The following is a 15,710-nucleotide window of genomic DNA, read 5'->3' on the forward strand; positions in this document are numbered from 1 at the left end:
ATAGATCCTTCCAGGGTGCTGGACACATCCTATGTCTGGACCTAGGGATGGTTGTGTTTATTCAGTCTATAAATACTCACTGAGTGCACGGATCCTGTCAGACAAAGGGGTGTCTGGTCATCAGAGAGACAGGCTTCTGTCCCCATGAAGTGGCCATTTCTTATTGTGAAGGATGGAGGAGGTGCCAGGAGTGGCTGAGGGAGTCCAATGCAGGGGTCCTGCACTAATCCAGGCCTAGTACTCTTCTTCCCCCACCTTCCAGCTGTCCCTAATAGCACAAATCCAGGTGGCTCTGAGTGGGGTGGGTAATGCAAAAGTTTCCTTAGTAAGTCCCATGAGCTCCCTTAAGCCTCCCACAATCTCTTTATTGACAAATGTGCAGTGATGGTTGAGACCCCCATCAGTGTCTAGAAGAAGGTGTTGGGTAGAAATATCTATCTCCCTTCAAGTCCCCCAATCCAACCCATCCTGCCCCAGTAGCCCTTGGAGCCTGCAGGGTCCCCCCTCCTTCCAGGTGGCAGAGGCACCAAAGTCCTCCAGCAGCTCTGGGGTCAAGGCTGGGCCACCAACAGGTCCAAAGTGTGACTGGGCTGCCCAGGAATAGCTGGGAGCCCCAGGGCAGCAGATAATATCAGTATGAGCAGTCTCTAAAACAGATTCTCACCCACTATGAGCAGAACCTGGGCCAAATCTTGCCAATGAGGGTAGGAGGACTGGGAGAACTGGTGCCCTGTGGGCCTCGATAGTGATGGACTGGAGCAGCATGCCTGAGGGCCTGCAGAGAGAGACAGAGGAAGGGAGAAGCAGGGAGAGAAACAGTGATTGAGAGAGAGGGGTAAGAGTCAAGTCCCAGAGAGTGACAGAAAGTGACAGAGGGGAACAACTGTACAGAGAAGCAGAGATGAGAGGAAGCAAAAAGGAAGGAGTGGGCCAGTCCAGTGTATGTGGTGGGGAATGATGGGCCAGAGTTGAAGCCACTCTGTGAAAAGACCCAGAGTGGAGGAGGCAGAAAAGGCAAGATTCCTAGGCATCACAGTTCCTGGAGCTCTGATGCTGCATCCTTCCTGAAGCTGAGCTTCCTAGGGATCATCACACTTGGAAAGATTTGTACCTTCCATTTTGTTTGGGATTGCTGGTTCCAAAGGATTAGTTTTCAGGAGTAGAATTTCCTTTTAGCAATAAATCCTAGAGTCTAGCTTGTGGGGAGTTGACCCTGACTCCTCATATACCTAGTCATGCGGCATTTCCCACCGCACCAGCTGGACCTTCATTGTTCAAAACCTGACTTCAGGCAATGTGCTGGTCCCACTATTCATAGCCCGGAACTAGCAAAGATGGAATTGAATCCCTTCTGAGGTTATCAGGCTTCAGAGATACTGGGTCTCTTACTGTCAACCAGCTTCCCTGGTGGCTCAGGTGGTAAAGCATCTGCCCGCAATGCGGCAGACCTGGGTTCAATCCCTGGGTCAGGAAGATCCCCTGGAGAAGGAAATGGCAACCCACTGCAGTATTCTTGCCTGGAAAATTCCATGGACAGAGGAGCCTGGTGGGCTACACAGTTCATAGGGTCGCTAAGGGTCAGACACCACTGTGTGACTTCACTTTCACTTTACTGTCAGTCAACCGGAATTCCTTCCAACCCTAAGGAGCTGGGACTACCAATAAATTACTGAGTAGTATCAGATAAAATGTATTGTGGATTCACACTGAGCAGTATAATGTGCAAATTGACCAAATTATTTAAGTGCAGAGTTGCATTTACATAACACTCTCAATAACCCATTTTGTAGATGAGGAGACACAGAGGGGATGTGAATTTTCCAAGATCTCATGGGAGGTGGGTACTATAACTTTGCCTTGAGCCAAGGTCTACCTTGGAGAAGGATTATACCTTTTACAGTCCCCCTCCTGTGACCTCTCCCTGAGGTTTTGAGGAAGATGGTGACTCTATATTGGGAAATTTCTCTTCCAAAGACATTAAGTCATGCATCACTCAGGACAGACATGGTTATAGTGTATTCACTTGTGATTCAGATTCTCAGTGGCTTCCGGCAGGAAGGTTTAGTTCTCTCACAAACTGCATATTCACAGAAGGTCAACTGTGTTTCTGTTCCACATCATCATCTTGGTGAAATTTAGGTTAATAGTTGAATGTCCCTTTGGAACATAAACATTCCTGTGAAGTTTCAAGGAAGACTTGATAAGGCACCATTGTCTCAGGAAATTGGCTCCCTACTAGTGTTAAGTCATGTATCATCATAAATAATAGGAAAATCCCTCAATCCAATATGCATATGACCAATATTTAAAATATAAGTAATTTTATGAAATATAAAGCACTGCATTGGTTTATTCCATGATAAATAAGACATAACACAATGAATTGCTGTTTCGAATGGGAAAGTGGTGAAAACAGCAGTGTCATTTCTGCAGGGATGCAGGTACTGCAACTCTCTAGAACAAACTGAGTAAGTTTACAATGCTCTTCTCCATTACCAGTCCCTCAGCACATACACCCATCCTGAAATGATCATCTACTTCTGATCGTAAAAAAGCTAAAAACCTGTGCACACATTACCAAGCAACATATCAAATACACAGATCACAGGATACACACAGACACTGTCAATATAATCGCCTTAAGAGACACCTGGCAGTGCAGGTGTGGGTGTCGATTATGATCTGACACCTCGGCATCTACACAGAACATCAGGTTGAGAGAAGGAGGCATGGGGTAGAATGATAAAGTGGAGACGAGGTACAGTCAGTCATATACGTGCATGTCAATTCCCCAGCCACAAACCACCCTGTGTATCTTTGATCTTTTTCCTTAGTGACTAGCATAACAGAATGTTTGATGCAGAATCAAAAACACAATCCTGTGCAAAGTGCAAGAACTATGATCAATAAAAGAAAAATTTAAAAAAAAAGAAGACTCATATAGATTAACATGTTGGAGTTAGATTAAAAGGAATTCTAACAAACACTATATAAAGATTTTAAAAATGAAATTAGTAGAAATAAAAAATAATTTTCGTATAGAATGCCAATTTATTAAAAATCAATTGAACATTTGAGAGCAGATATCCTAAATTATATTTGAGCTGAAGAACTCAGAAGAGAACTTCGGTAGGTTGGACTCCTAGAAGGTTTAATTTTTAAGCTTTAATACAGTTAGTAGAAAATATCCCAAACAAGCAAAAAACCTAGAAAAATATTGCGATAAAAAAGAAGAAGCTATCTAAATAATTGGGAAATCATGAACTTATTTATTTATATGCCACTACAAATCTCCATTTCCTTATCTGTACAACACATATATGCATTGCTTCCTCTGTGGTTTTCCCAGGGTTTACCCTGTATCTGTTCAAAGTGCTCTGAATGAGCATGTAGTCTGAACTGGGACCCTCTCGATTGGTTGGTTGGGGATTTTGAATAATGCAAATGTCTTGGGTATTTTGGGGAATCTGTATCCTCATGACTCTGTCCTCCCTCCCTGAGCTTTGCCTGCTTTCTGCTCTGCCAATCCCAAGAACAGACCTGAGAAAGAAATGTAGTGTTGTGGCCTTTGGCAATGCAACCACATATGATAGGGATTTCCCCTTTTCCCTGATAACTCAGTTGGTAAAGAATCCGCCTGCAATGTAGGAGACACCAGTTGGTCCAATTCCTGGGTCTGGAAGACCCACTGGAGAAAGGATAGGCTACCCACTACAGTATTCTTGAGCTTCTCGTGTGGCTCTGGTAAAGAATCTGCCTACAATACAGGAGACCCAGGTTCGATCCCTGAGTTGGGAAGATCTCCTGGAGAAGGGAAAGGTTACCTACTCCAGTATTCTGGCCTGGAGAATTCCATGGATTGTATACTCCACGGGGTTGAAAAGAGTCGAACACGACTGAGTGACTTTCACTTTTCGCTTCACTTACACTGAAGTGAGTACATCTTCATTCCTGGAAGATGTAGAGGTTTCTGCCTCTTTTCCATCTCCCAGGCCTAAATCTTCTTGCCCAAACCAGGTCATGTCTATGACTCTAATCTCCAGTTTTGCTCTGCCTAGATTACAGTGATTCTTCCTGTAGTCAAAATCTCAGTAAGGAATTACATCCTATCCAACATATACTCAAGGCTTCCCTTGTGGCTCAGACGGTAAAGCGTCTCCCTGCAATGTGAGAGACCAGGGTTCGATCCCTGGGTCGGGAAGATCCTCTGGAGAAGGAAATGGCAACCCACTCCAGTACCTTTGCCTGGAAAATCCCATGGACAGAAGAGCCTGGTATGCTATAGTCCATGGGGTCGCAAAGAGTCGGACACGACTGAGCGACTTCACTCACTCACTCATTAATGTTTAAGATTGTTGATGTAATAATGTAAATACCTTGAGTCATCAACATATTAAATATAATATTGCTGCAAAAAGGGGGACCCCTTCCAGGGCCCGAAAGTGGGCTCTTGTCTAACACTCGGAAATGAATCATCCAAGGAGACACATGTGCTGACAAAGCAAGAGATTTTACTGGGAAAGGGCACCAGGGCAGAGAGAAGTAGGGTGAGGTGTGGGGAGCGAGCTCCGCCCATGGCAAAGGTCATGAGGAAGGAGGCTTGACATACGCAAAGGCGGGATCAAGCCTCAGGAGTCTCCCTGGAAATTCTCGAGCAATCTACCCCCAAAACCAGAGTCTGCCTACTTTCTGCTTTGTGCTTTCACCTACACCTCTGACTTTATGGGGGGCTGTCCCCCACTACCTCTCTGAAAAAAGAGTTAGCTTACAGCTCCAGTTAATAATTCTTGGGTGTGACAGTGTTTCAACCTACAAACTCCTTTGGAAGTCCTCTAGCCTGCCTGAATAGGTTTTTTCCGGCAACATGTGATTGTTCAGAGCCTCCCAACTGTGAGAGGCAGGAGATGTTCTAAACTATCTAAACACAGATTCCTTTGAGTAGTTAAAAGATTGATTAGAAATTGTATTGGTGAAGGGTTTTTCACTTGTTGGGCCAATGTTTGCTGCTAAGTCTCCATATCCCTTACCTACTGTGTCCTTGGCGGTGTATTGATTGATATAATGTAAGCAGTTGCCTCAATGTTTGTAATCTTGGACCCTTGAGTTAATTCTTTTCTTGATTGAGCCCACCTCACCTTTGCCCTATAGGAATGCAACTTTCTCCAATGCTTTTTGGAGGCTGGCGCCTGACTTTAGAATAATCACCTTTAGAGAAAAATAAGTTTCTTAAAATGTTAACAGGCTTCCTGGCCAGAAGATGATGTAAATCACCTAAACTTTAGCGTATGAGAAGTTTGAAAGCCTGACTTCGATAAGGATCAGGAACTGCTGTCTTTGCATGCCTCTACCCCTTCCCCCATTATCCTCTATGCACAACTTAAGGTATAAAACTGCTTTGGAAAATAAAGTATGTCCTTTTGTTCACCGGAATTTGGTGTCCCCATGTCGTTCTTTCTTTCACCTTCTAGCTGAACTTTTCCTCTGAGGCAGGGAAGCTCGTCAAGCCTACTAATTTTGCCTGGGCTTCTAAGATCTGACCGGGGAGGCCTTAGTGTCTCCTCTCCTTCGGGAGAATGGGAGGACGCCTGCGGCCTTCGTAGGTGACGTAAATTCCCTGCTTTGGAATTTTATTCAGCCTCTTTTCTTCACTGAATTTCTTCACTGAGCTATCCTCATTCTATTACTCTTTATATCCTTAATTAACGTTTAATTAAGCAATTGTTTCCTGATCCTCGCCGACGCCGTCCCCGCTTCGAATACCCTGGATCAGCTGGGGCTGGTCCCCGGCAGTGAGGGAACCCAGGAGAATTGCTTTGCCATGTGGCTCACAGTCTCTGGTTTATGGTGATAGAATCAGTTTCTGGGTTGTCTTTAGCCAATCATTCTGACTCAGAGTCCTTCCTGGTAGTGTATGCCTTGTTCAGCCAAGATGGATGCCAGAGAGAAGGATTCTGGGAGGTGGTTGGACACGTGGTGTCACTTTTTGACCTTTCCTGAACTCTCCTGGTTGGGGGTGGCTTATTAGTTCCCTGTTCCTTTCCAGGACCTCCTGTCATAAAACAACTCATGCAAATGGTTACTATAGTGCCTGGACCGAGTGGGCAGTTTCAGTCAGTGTGTTTCTTCTAAAAATATTAAGTATAATACTTCCATTGTGCCTAAGTTTAACATAAATAAAGTATTGTATCTGTTACAAATTTGTCAGCCCCCCAAACAATTACCTCAATGAGGAAAAAACTTTTAAACTTTAAGGAAACCAAGATATGTTTTTTTTTGTCATGGTCTGTGCACGGATTGGAATAGAATTTCCAGGCATGAGACAGAATGAGAAGGAAATAAAGTTTATTATTTGTTAGAACAGTGTGCCAGCTCAAGGCAGAACTGACATTGAACAAGGGGTCCCTAGTCCACCTTTATACCCAGGGTCACTGCAGATGGTGCCTGCAGCCGTGAAATTAAAAGATGTTTACTCCTTGGAAGAAAAGTTATAACCAACCTCTACAGCATATTAAAAAGCAGAGACATTACTTTGCCAACAAAGGTCCATCTAGTCAAGGCTTGCTTTTTCCAGTAGTCATGTATGGATGTGAGAGCTGGACTATAAAGAAAGCTGAGTGCCAAAGAACTGATGCTTTTGAACTGTGGTGTTGAAGAAGACTCTTGAGAGTCCCTTGGACTGCAAGGAGATTCAACCAGTCCATCCTAAAGGAAATCCATCCTGACTGTTCATTGGAAGGACTGATGCTGAAGCTAAAACTCCAATATTTTGGCCACCTGCTGCAAAGAACTGACTCATTTGAAAAGACCTTGATGCTGGGAAAGATTGAAGGCGGGAGGTAAAGGATGAGATGGTTGGATGGCATCACCGACTCAATGAACATGAGTTTGAGTAAATTCCAGGAGTTGGTGATGAACAGGAAGGCCTGGCATGCAGCAGTCCTTGCAGGCACAAAGAGTTGGAGACGACTGAGCACTGAACTGAACTGAATACCCAGGGTGCAAGGAGTGGGATAGGGGTCTTGTGGGTCATTTGCTGATTGGATGAGGTATGTATACTGGGTGGAGGAAGAGTAAGGCAAATACCTTCTCCGTGTGAGGCAGGTTAAATGCTCAGGACGACCTGAAACCCCTTAATAGTTACAACATAGGGGAGGGAAGGATGATAATGGTTTTTCCATTCCCGCATTCCAAGACCCTCCTTGGTTTTATCTGTTCTTTCATACTTTAGTCACTGCCAAGGTCCAGCCCTGGCTGATCCAGGGTATTCGAAGGGGAGACGGCTTCGGCGAGTTCACTGGATACAATAGCTTATAGCTTTATTTAAATATTAATTAGAGATATAAAGAGTAATAGAATGAGGATAGCTCAGTAAGAAAATTCAGCAGAGAAAAGAGGCTGAGTAGCTTGGTTTACACGGAAAATCAATATAACCTGTGACATCAGGTTAGCTCTGACCACAGAGGCCACAGGCGCCCTCTCGAATAGCAGAAGGTGCTCCACCTTAGACACCTTCTCGAGTGGGTCTTAGAAGCCCAGGCAAATAAATGGTCGCAGAGGACCTCCATGCTCCAGATGGAGACTCAGCCGGAATGTGAAAAGAATGACATGGGGAGACCAAGCTTTGGTGAGCAAGGCCCGTAACTTTATTTTCAACAGAGGCTTTTATACCATAAGTTGTACATAGAGGATAATAGGGGACGTGAAACCATGCAAAGTCAGCAGTCTTTGATCCTTATCAAAACCAGGGTTTCTTTCCTGCAAATTTATTTTATACAAATGGTTTAGGTGATTTACATCATCTTCTGGCCAGAAGGCCTATTAACATTTATGACTCTTGACAAAGGTTTGTCAACCGTAAGACTTATTTTCTCTGAGAGTAATTATTTTAAGGTTTGGTGCCATCCTCCAAAGATGTTAGATTAAGTTGCATTCCTATAGGGCAGAGGTGCAGTGGGTTTACAACAAAGAAAAGAATTTATTACCTTAAGGTTCTAAAGTTGCTAACACGAAGGCCACTACTTATTTTTTATACATACCAACTATATTAATTAATACACATTCAAGGATACAATACAGGGGATGTGGAAACTTGGCAGCAAGCATTGGCTCATCAATGAAATCTTTTACTAGTTTTATTCTGACAGTTTCTAACTCCCTGAGAGGCTCTAAGCTATTTGAATATCTTAAGCTTCCCGTGCCTCTAGAGACTGAGAGACTGTAAACAATCATATGCATAGCTGTAGGAGTCCGGGTAAACTTGTCAGGCGAGTTAGAGAGCTATCTGAGGGGTTTGGATTTAAACACTCCTAATGCCCAGGAACTTTATTAACCAGAGCTGTAAGTTAACTCTTTATCAGAGAGAGTGAGATGGTGGTGGGGGACAGCCCCCAGTAAAGTCAGAGGTGAGAGCACAAAGCAGTAAAGTAGGCAGACTCTGGTTTTTGAGGGTAGATGCTCGAGAATATCCAGGGGGATTCCTGAGGCTCGATCCTGCCTTTGCGTATGTCAAGCCTCCTTCCTCATGACCTTTGCCACGGGTGGAGGTCCTCACGCCGGCTCCCTGCAAGTCACCACATTTTTCAGTAGACAATATGAGAAAAAAAATACTGAAAATAGTTATACATGATCAGGATTTCCTAAGACTGAATTAAATTTTGTTGGGTAAATGACTTATGGGAGTGACCTAAGACTTGGATTTGGCTTTTTTACTTTCTGTTTAGAAAAAAAGTTTTCTTGGAAAACATTTTTGATAACAGATACCTTTTAAATAATCTGAATTTGCCTTTAAATATTTTATTGTCACTTTGTTTTGTTTTTTTAATTTAAATTTATTTATTTTAATTGGAAGCTAATTACTTTACAATATTGTATTGGTTCTGCCACACATCAACATGAATCCACCACGGGTGTACACGTGTTCCCCATCCTGAACCCCCCTCCCACCTCCCTCACCGTACCATCACTCCACGTCATCCCAGTGCACCAGCCCCAAGCATCCTGTACTGGAACCTGGACTGGGATTCGTTTCTTATATGATATTATACATGTTTCAATGCCATTCCCCCAAATCATCCCACCCTCTCCCTCTCCCACAGAGTCCAAAAGACTGTTCTATACATCTGAGTCTCTTTTGCTGTCTCCCATACAGGGTTATCGTTACCATCTTTCTAAATTCCATATATATGTGTTAGCATACTATACTGGTGTTTTCCTTTCTGACTTACTTCACTCTGTATAATAGGCTTCAGTTTCATCCACCTCATTAGAACTGATTCAAATGTATTCTTTTTAATGGCTGAGTAATACTCCATTGTGTACCACAGCTTTCTTATCCATTCATCTGCTGATGGACATCTAGGTTGCTTCCATGTCCTGGCTATTATAAACAGTGCTGTGATGAACACTGGGGTACATGTGTCTCTTTCAATTCTGGTTTCCTCAGTGTGTATGCCCAGCAGTGGGATTGCTGGGTCATAAGGCAGTTCTATTTCCAATTTTTTAAGGAATGTCCACACTGTTCTCCATAGTGGCTATACTAGTTTGCATTCCCACCAACAGTGTAAGAGTGTTCCCTTTTCTCCACACCCTCTCCAGCACTTATTGCTAGTAGACTTTTGGATAGCAACCATTCTGACTGGTGTGAAATGGTACCTCATTGTGGTTTTGATTTGCATTTCTCTGATAATGAGTGATGTTGAGCATCTTTTCATGTGTTTGTTATCCATTTGTATGTCTTCTTTGGAGAAATGTCTGTTTAGTTCTTTGGCCCATTTTTTGATTGGGTCGTTTATTTTTCTGGAATGGAGCTGCAGGAGTTGCTTGTATATTTTTGATATTAGTTGTTTATCAGTTGCTTCATTTGCTATTATTTTCTCCCATTCTGAAGGCTGTCTTTTCACCTTGCTTATAGTTTCCTTTGTTGTGCAGAAGCTTTTAATTTTAATTAGGTCCCATTTGTTTATTTTTGCTTTTATTTCCAATATTCTGGGAGGTGGGTCATAAGAGGGTCCTGCTGTGATTTATGTCGGAGAGTCTTTTGCCTATGTTCTCCTCTATGAGGTTTATAGTTTCTGGTCTAACGTTTAGATCTTTAATCCATTTTGAGTTTATTTTTGTGTATAGTGTTAGAAAAAGTTATAGTTTCATTCTTTTACAGGTAGTTGACCAGTTTTTCCAGCATCACTTGTTAAAGAGATTGTCTTTTCTCCATTGTATATTCTTGCCTCCTTTGTCAAAGATAAGGTGTCCATAGGTGTGTGGGTTTATCTCTGGGCTTTCTATTTTGTTCCATTGATCTATATTTCTGTCTTTGTGCCAGTACCATATTGTCTTGATGACTGTGGCTTTGTAGTAGAGCCTTAAGTCAGGCAATTGATTCCTCCAGTTCCATTCTTCTTTCTCAAGATTGCTTTGACTATTCGAGGTATTTTGTATTTCCATACAAATTGTGAAATTATTTGTTCTAGCTCTGTGAAAAATACCGTTGGTAGCTTGATAGGGATTGCATTGAATCTATAGATTGCTTTGGATAGTATACTCATTTTCACTATATTGATTCTTCCAATTCATGAACATGGTACACTTCTCCATCTATTAGTGTCCTCTTTGATTTCTTTCACCAGTGTTTTATAGTTTTCTAAAGAAAGGTAATTCCAAAGAATGCTCAAACTACTGCACAATTGCACTCATCTCACATGCTAGTAAAGTAATGCTCAAAATTCTCCAAGCCAGGCTTCAGCAATATGTGAACCGTGAACTTCCTGATGTTCAAGCTGGTTTTAGAAGAGGCAGAGGAACCAGAGATCAAATTGTGAACATCCTCTGGATCATAGAAAAAAGCAAGAGAGTTCCAGAAAAACATCTATTTCTGCTTTATTGACTATGCCAAAGCCTTTGACTGTGTGGATCACAATAAACAGTGGAAAATTCTTCAAGAGATGGGAATACCAGACCACCTGATCTGCCTCTTGAGAAATTTGTAGGCAGTTCAGGAAGCAACAGTTAGAACTGGACAGGGAACAACAGACTGGTTCCTAATAGGAAAAGGAGTTCGTCAAGGCTGTATATTGTCACCCTGTTTATTTAACTTATATGCAGAGTACATCATGAGAAACGCTGGACTGGAAGAAGCACAAGCTGGAATCAAGATTGCCAGGAGAAATATCAATAACCTCAGATATGCAGATGACACCACCTTTATGGCAGAAAGTGAAGAGGAACTCAAAAGCCTCTTGATGAAAGTAAAAGTGGAGAGTGAAAAAGTTGACTTAAAACTCAACATTCAGAAAACGAAGATCATGGCATCCGGTCCCACCACTTCATGGGAAATAGATGGGGAAACCGTAGATACAGTGTCAGACTTTATTTTGGGGGGCTCCAAAATCACTGCAGATGGTGACTGCAGCCATGAAATTAAAAGACGTTTACTCCTTGGAAGGAAAGTTATGACCAACCTAGATAGCATATTCAAAAGCAGAGACATTACTTTGCCAACAAAGGTTCGTCTAGTCAAGGCTATAGTTTTTCCAGTGGTCATGTATGGATGTGAGAGTTGGACTGTGAAGAAGGCTGAGCGCCAAAGAATTGATGCTTTTGAACTGTGGTGTTGGAGAAGACTCTTGAGAGTCCCTTGAACTGCAAGGAGATCCAACCAGTCCATTCTGAAGGAGATCAGCCCTGGGATGTCTTTGGAAGGACTGATGCTAAAGCTGAAACTCCAGTACTTTGGCCACCTCATGCGAAGAGTTGACTCATTGGAAAAGACTCTGATGCTGGGAGGGATTGGGGGCAGGAGGAGAAGGGGACGACAGAGGATGAGATGGCTGGATGGCATCACTGACTCGATGGACGTGAGTCTCAGTGAACTCCGGGAGTTGGTGATGGACAGGGAGGCCTGGCGTGCTGCGATTCATGGGGTCTCAAAGAGTTGGACACGACTGAGCGACTGATCTGATCTGATCTGATACATAGGTCTTTAGTTTCTTTACGTAGATATATTCCTAAGTATTTTATTTTTTTCGTTGCAATGGTAATGGAATTGTTTCCTTAATTTCTCTTTCTATTTCCTCATTATTAGTGTATAGGAATTCAAGGGATTTCTGTGTGTTGATTTTATATCCTGCAACTTTACTATACTCATTGATTAGCTCTAGTAATTTTCTGGTGGCATCTTTAGGATTTTCTATGTAGAGGATCATGTCATCTGAAAACAGTGAGAGATTTACTTCTTCTTTTCCAATTTGGATTCCTTTTATTTCTTTTTCTGCTCTGATTTCTGTGGCCAAAACTTCCAAAACCGTGTTGAATAGTAGTGGTGAAAGTGGGCACCCTTGTCTTGTTCCAGACTTTAGGGGAAATGCTTTCAATTTTTCACCATTGAGGATAATGTTTCCTGTGGGTTTATCATATATAGCTTTTATTATGTTGAGGTATCTATGGGGTCACACAGAGTTGGACATGACTGAAGCAACTTAGCAGCAGCAGCAGCAGCATTTTGAGGTATGTTCCTTCTATTCCTGCTTTCTGGAGAGTTTTTATCATAAATGATGTTGAATTTTGTCAAAGGCTTTCTCTGCATCTATTGAGATAATCACATGGCTTTTATTTTTCAATTTGTTAATGTGGTATATTACATTGATTGATTTGCAGATATTGAAGAATCCTTGCATCCCTGGGATAAAGTCCAGTTGGTCATGGTGTATGATCTTTTTAATGTGTTGTTGAATTCTGATTGCTAAAACTTTGTTAAGGATTTTTGCATCTATGTTCATCAGTGATATTGGCCTGTAGTTTTCTTTTTTTGTGGCATCTTTGTCAGGTTTTGGTATTAGGGTGATGGTGGCCTCATAGAATGAGTTTGGAAGTTTACCTTCCTCTGCAATTTTCTGGAAGAGTTTGAGTAGGATAGGTGTTAGCTCTTCTCTAAATTTTTGGTAGAATTCATCTGTGAAGCCGTCTGGACCTGGGCTTTTGTTTGCTGGAAGATTTCTGATTACAGTTTCAATTTCCATGCTTGCGATGGAGCTGTTAAGATTTTCTATTTCTTCCTGGTTCAGTTTTGGAAAGTTGTACTTTTCTAAGAATTTGTCCATTTCTTCCAAGTTGTCCATTTTATTGGCATATAATTGCTGATAGTAGTCTCTTATGATCCTTTGTATTTCTGTTTTGTCTGTTGTGATCTCTCCATTTTCATTTCTAATTTTATTGATTTGATTTTTCTCCCTTTGTTTCTTGATGAGTCTGGCTAATGGCTTGTCAATTTTATTTATCCTTTCAAAGAACCAGCTTTTGGCTTTGTTGATTTTTGCTGTGGTCTCTTTTGTTTCTTTTGCATTTATTTCTTCCCTAATTTTTTAAGATTCCTTTCCTTCTACTCACCCTGGGGTTCTTCATTTCTTCCTTTTCTTGTTGCTTTAGGTGTAGAGTTAGGTTATTTATTTGAATTTTTTCTTGTTTCTTGAGGTATGCCTGTATTGCTATGAACTTACTCCTTAGCACTGCTTTTACAGTATCTCACAGGTTTTGGGTTGTTGTGTTTTCATTTTCATTCATTTCTATGCATATTTTTATTTCTTTTTTGTTTTCTTCTGTGATTTGTTGGTTATTCAGCAGCGTGTTGTTCAGTCTCCATATGTTGCAATTTTTAATAGATTTTCTCCTGTAATTGAGATCTAATCTTACTGCATTGTGGTCAGAAAAGATGCTTGGAACGATTTCAATTTTTTTTAATTTACCAAGACTAGATTTATGGCCCAGGATGTGATCTACCCTGGAGAAGGTTCCGTGCGCACTTGAGAAAAAGGTGAAATTCATTGTTTTGGGGTGAAATGTCCTATAGATATCATTTAGGTGTAACTGGTCTATTGTATCATTTAAAGTTTGTATTTCCTTGTTAATTTTCTGTTTAGTTGATCTATCTATAGGTGTGAGTGGGGTATTAAAGTCTCCCACTATTATTGTGTTATTGTTAATTTGCCCTTTCATACTTGTTAGCATTTGTCTTACATATTGTGGTGCTCCTATGTTGGGTGCATATATATTTATAATTGTTATATCTTCTTCTTGGATTGATCCTTTGATCATTATGTAGCATCCTTTCTCTCTTTTCACAGCCTTTGTTTTAAAGTCTATTTTATCTGATATGAGTATTGCTACTCCTGCTTTCTTTTGGTCTCTATTTGCATGGAATATCTTTTTCCAGCCCTTCACTTTCAGCCTGTATGTGTCCCCTGTTTTGAGGTGGGTCTCTTGTAGACAACATATGTAGGGGTCTTGGTTTTGTATCCATTCAGCCAGTCTTTGTCTTTTGGTTGGGGCATTCAACCCATTTACATTCAAGGTAATTATTGATAAGTATGATCCCGTTGCCATTTACCTTATTGTTTTGAGTTCGAGTTTATACACCCTTTTTGTGTTTCCTGTCTAGAGAAGATCCTTTAGCATTTGTTGGAGAGCTGGTTTGGTGGTGCTGAATTCTCTCAGCTTTTGCTTGTCTGTAAAGCTTTTGATTTCTCCTTCATATTTGAATGAGATCCTTGCTGGGTACAGTAATCTGGGTTGTAGGTTATTTTCTTTTATCACTTTAAGTATATCCTGCCATTCCCTCCTGGCCTGAAGAGTTTCTATTGAAAGATCAGCTGTTATCCTTTTGGGAATCCCCTTGTGTGTTATTTGTTGTTTTTCCCTTGCTGCTTTTAATATTTGTTATTTGTGTTTGATCTTTGTTAATTTGATTAATATGTGTCTTGGGGTGTTTTGTCTTGGGTTTATCCTGTTTGGGACTCTCTGGGTTTCTTGGACTTGGGTGATTATCTCCTTCCCCATTGTAGGGAAGTTTTCAACTATTATCTCCTCAAGTATTTTCTCATGGTCTTTTTGTCTTCTTCTTCTGGGACTCCTATGATGCGAATATTGAGGCATTTAACATTGTCCTGTAGGTCCCTGAAATTGTCCTTATTTCTTTTAACTCATTTTTATTTTTCCTCTCTGATTCATTTATTTCTACCATTCTGTCTTCTACTTCACTAATCCTATCTTCTGCCTCTATTATTCTACTATTTGTTGCCTCCAGAGTGTTTTTTTATCTCATTTATTGCATTATTCATTATATATTGACTCTTTTTTATTTCTTCTAGGTCCTTGTTAAACCTTTCTTGCATCTTTTCAATCCTTGTCTCCAGACTGTTTATCTGTGATTCCATTTTGGTTTCAAGATTTTGGATCATTTTCACTATCATTATTTGGAATTCTTTATCAGGTAGATTCCCTATCTCTTCCTCTTTTGTTTGGTTTGGTGGGCATTTATCCTGTTCCTTTACCTGTTGGGTATTCCTCTGTTCTTCATCTTGTTTATATTGCTGTGTTTGGGGTGGCCTTTCTGTATTCTGGCAATTTGTGGAGTTCTCTTTATTGTGGAGTTTCCTTGCTGTGGGTGGGGTTGTATGGGTGGCTTGTCAAGGTTTCTTGGTTAGGGAAGCTCGTGTCGGTGTTCTGGTGGGTAGAGCTAGATTTCTTTTCTCTGGAGTGCAATGAAGTGTCCAGTAACAAGTTATGAGATGTCAATGAGTTTGGAGTAACTTTGGGCAGCCTGTATATTGAAGCTCAGGGCTGTGTTCCTGTGTTGCTGGAGAATTTGCGTGGTATGTCTTGCCCTGGAACTTGTTGGCCCTTGGGTGGTGCTTGGCTTCAGTGTACGTATGGAGGCGTTTGAT

The sequence above is a fragment of the Bos javanicus genome, chromosome 25 (genome assembly GCF_032452875.1).
Source record: "Bos javanicus breed banteng chromosome 25, ARS-OSU_banteng_1.0, whole genome shotgun sequence".
In the NCBI taxonomy this organism is placed as follows: Eukaryota; Metazoa; Chordata; class Mammalia; order Artiodactyla; family Bovidae; genus Bos; species Bos javanicus.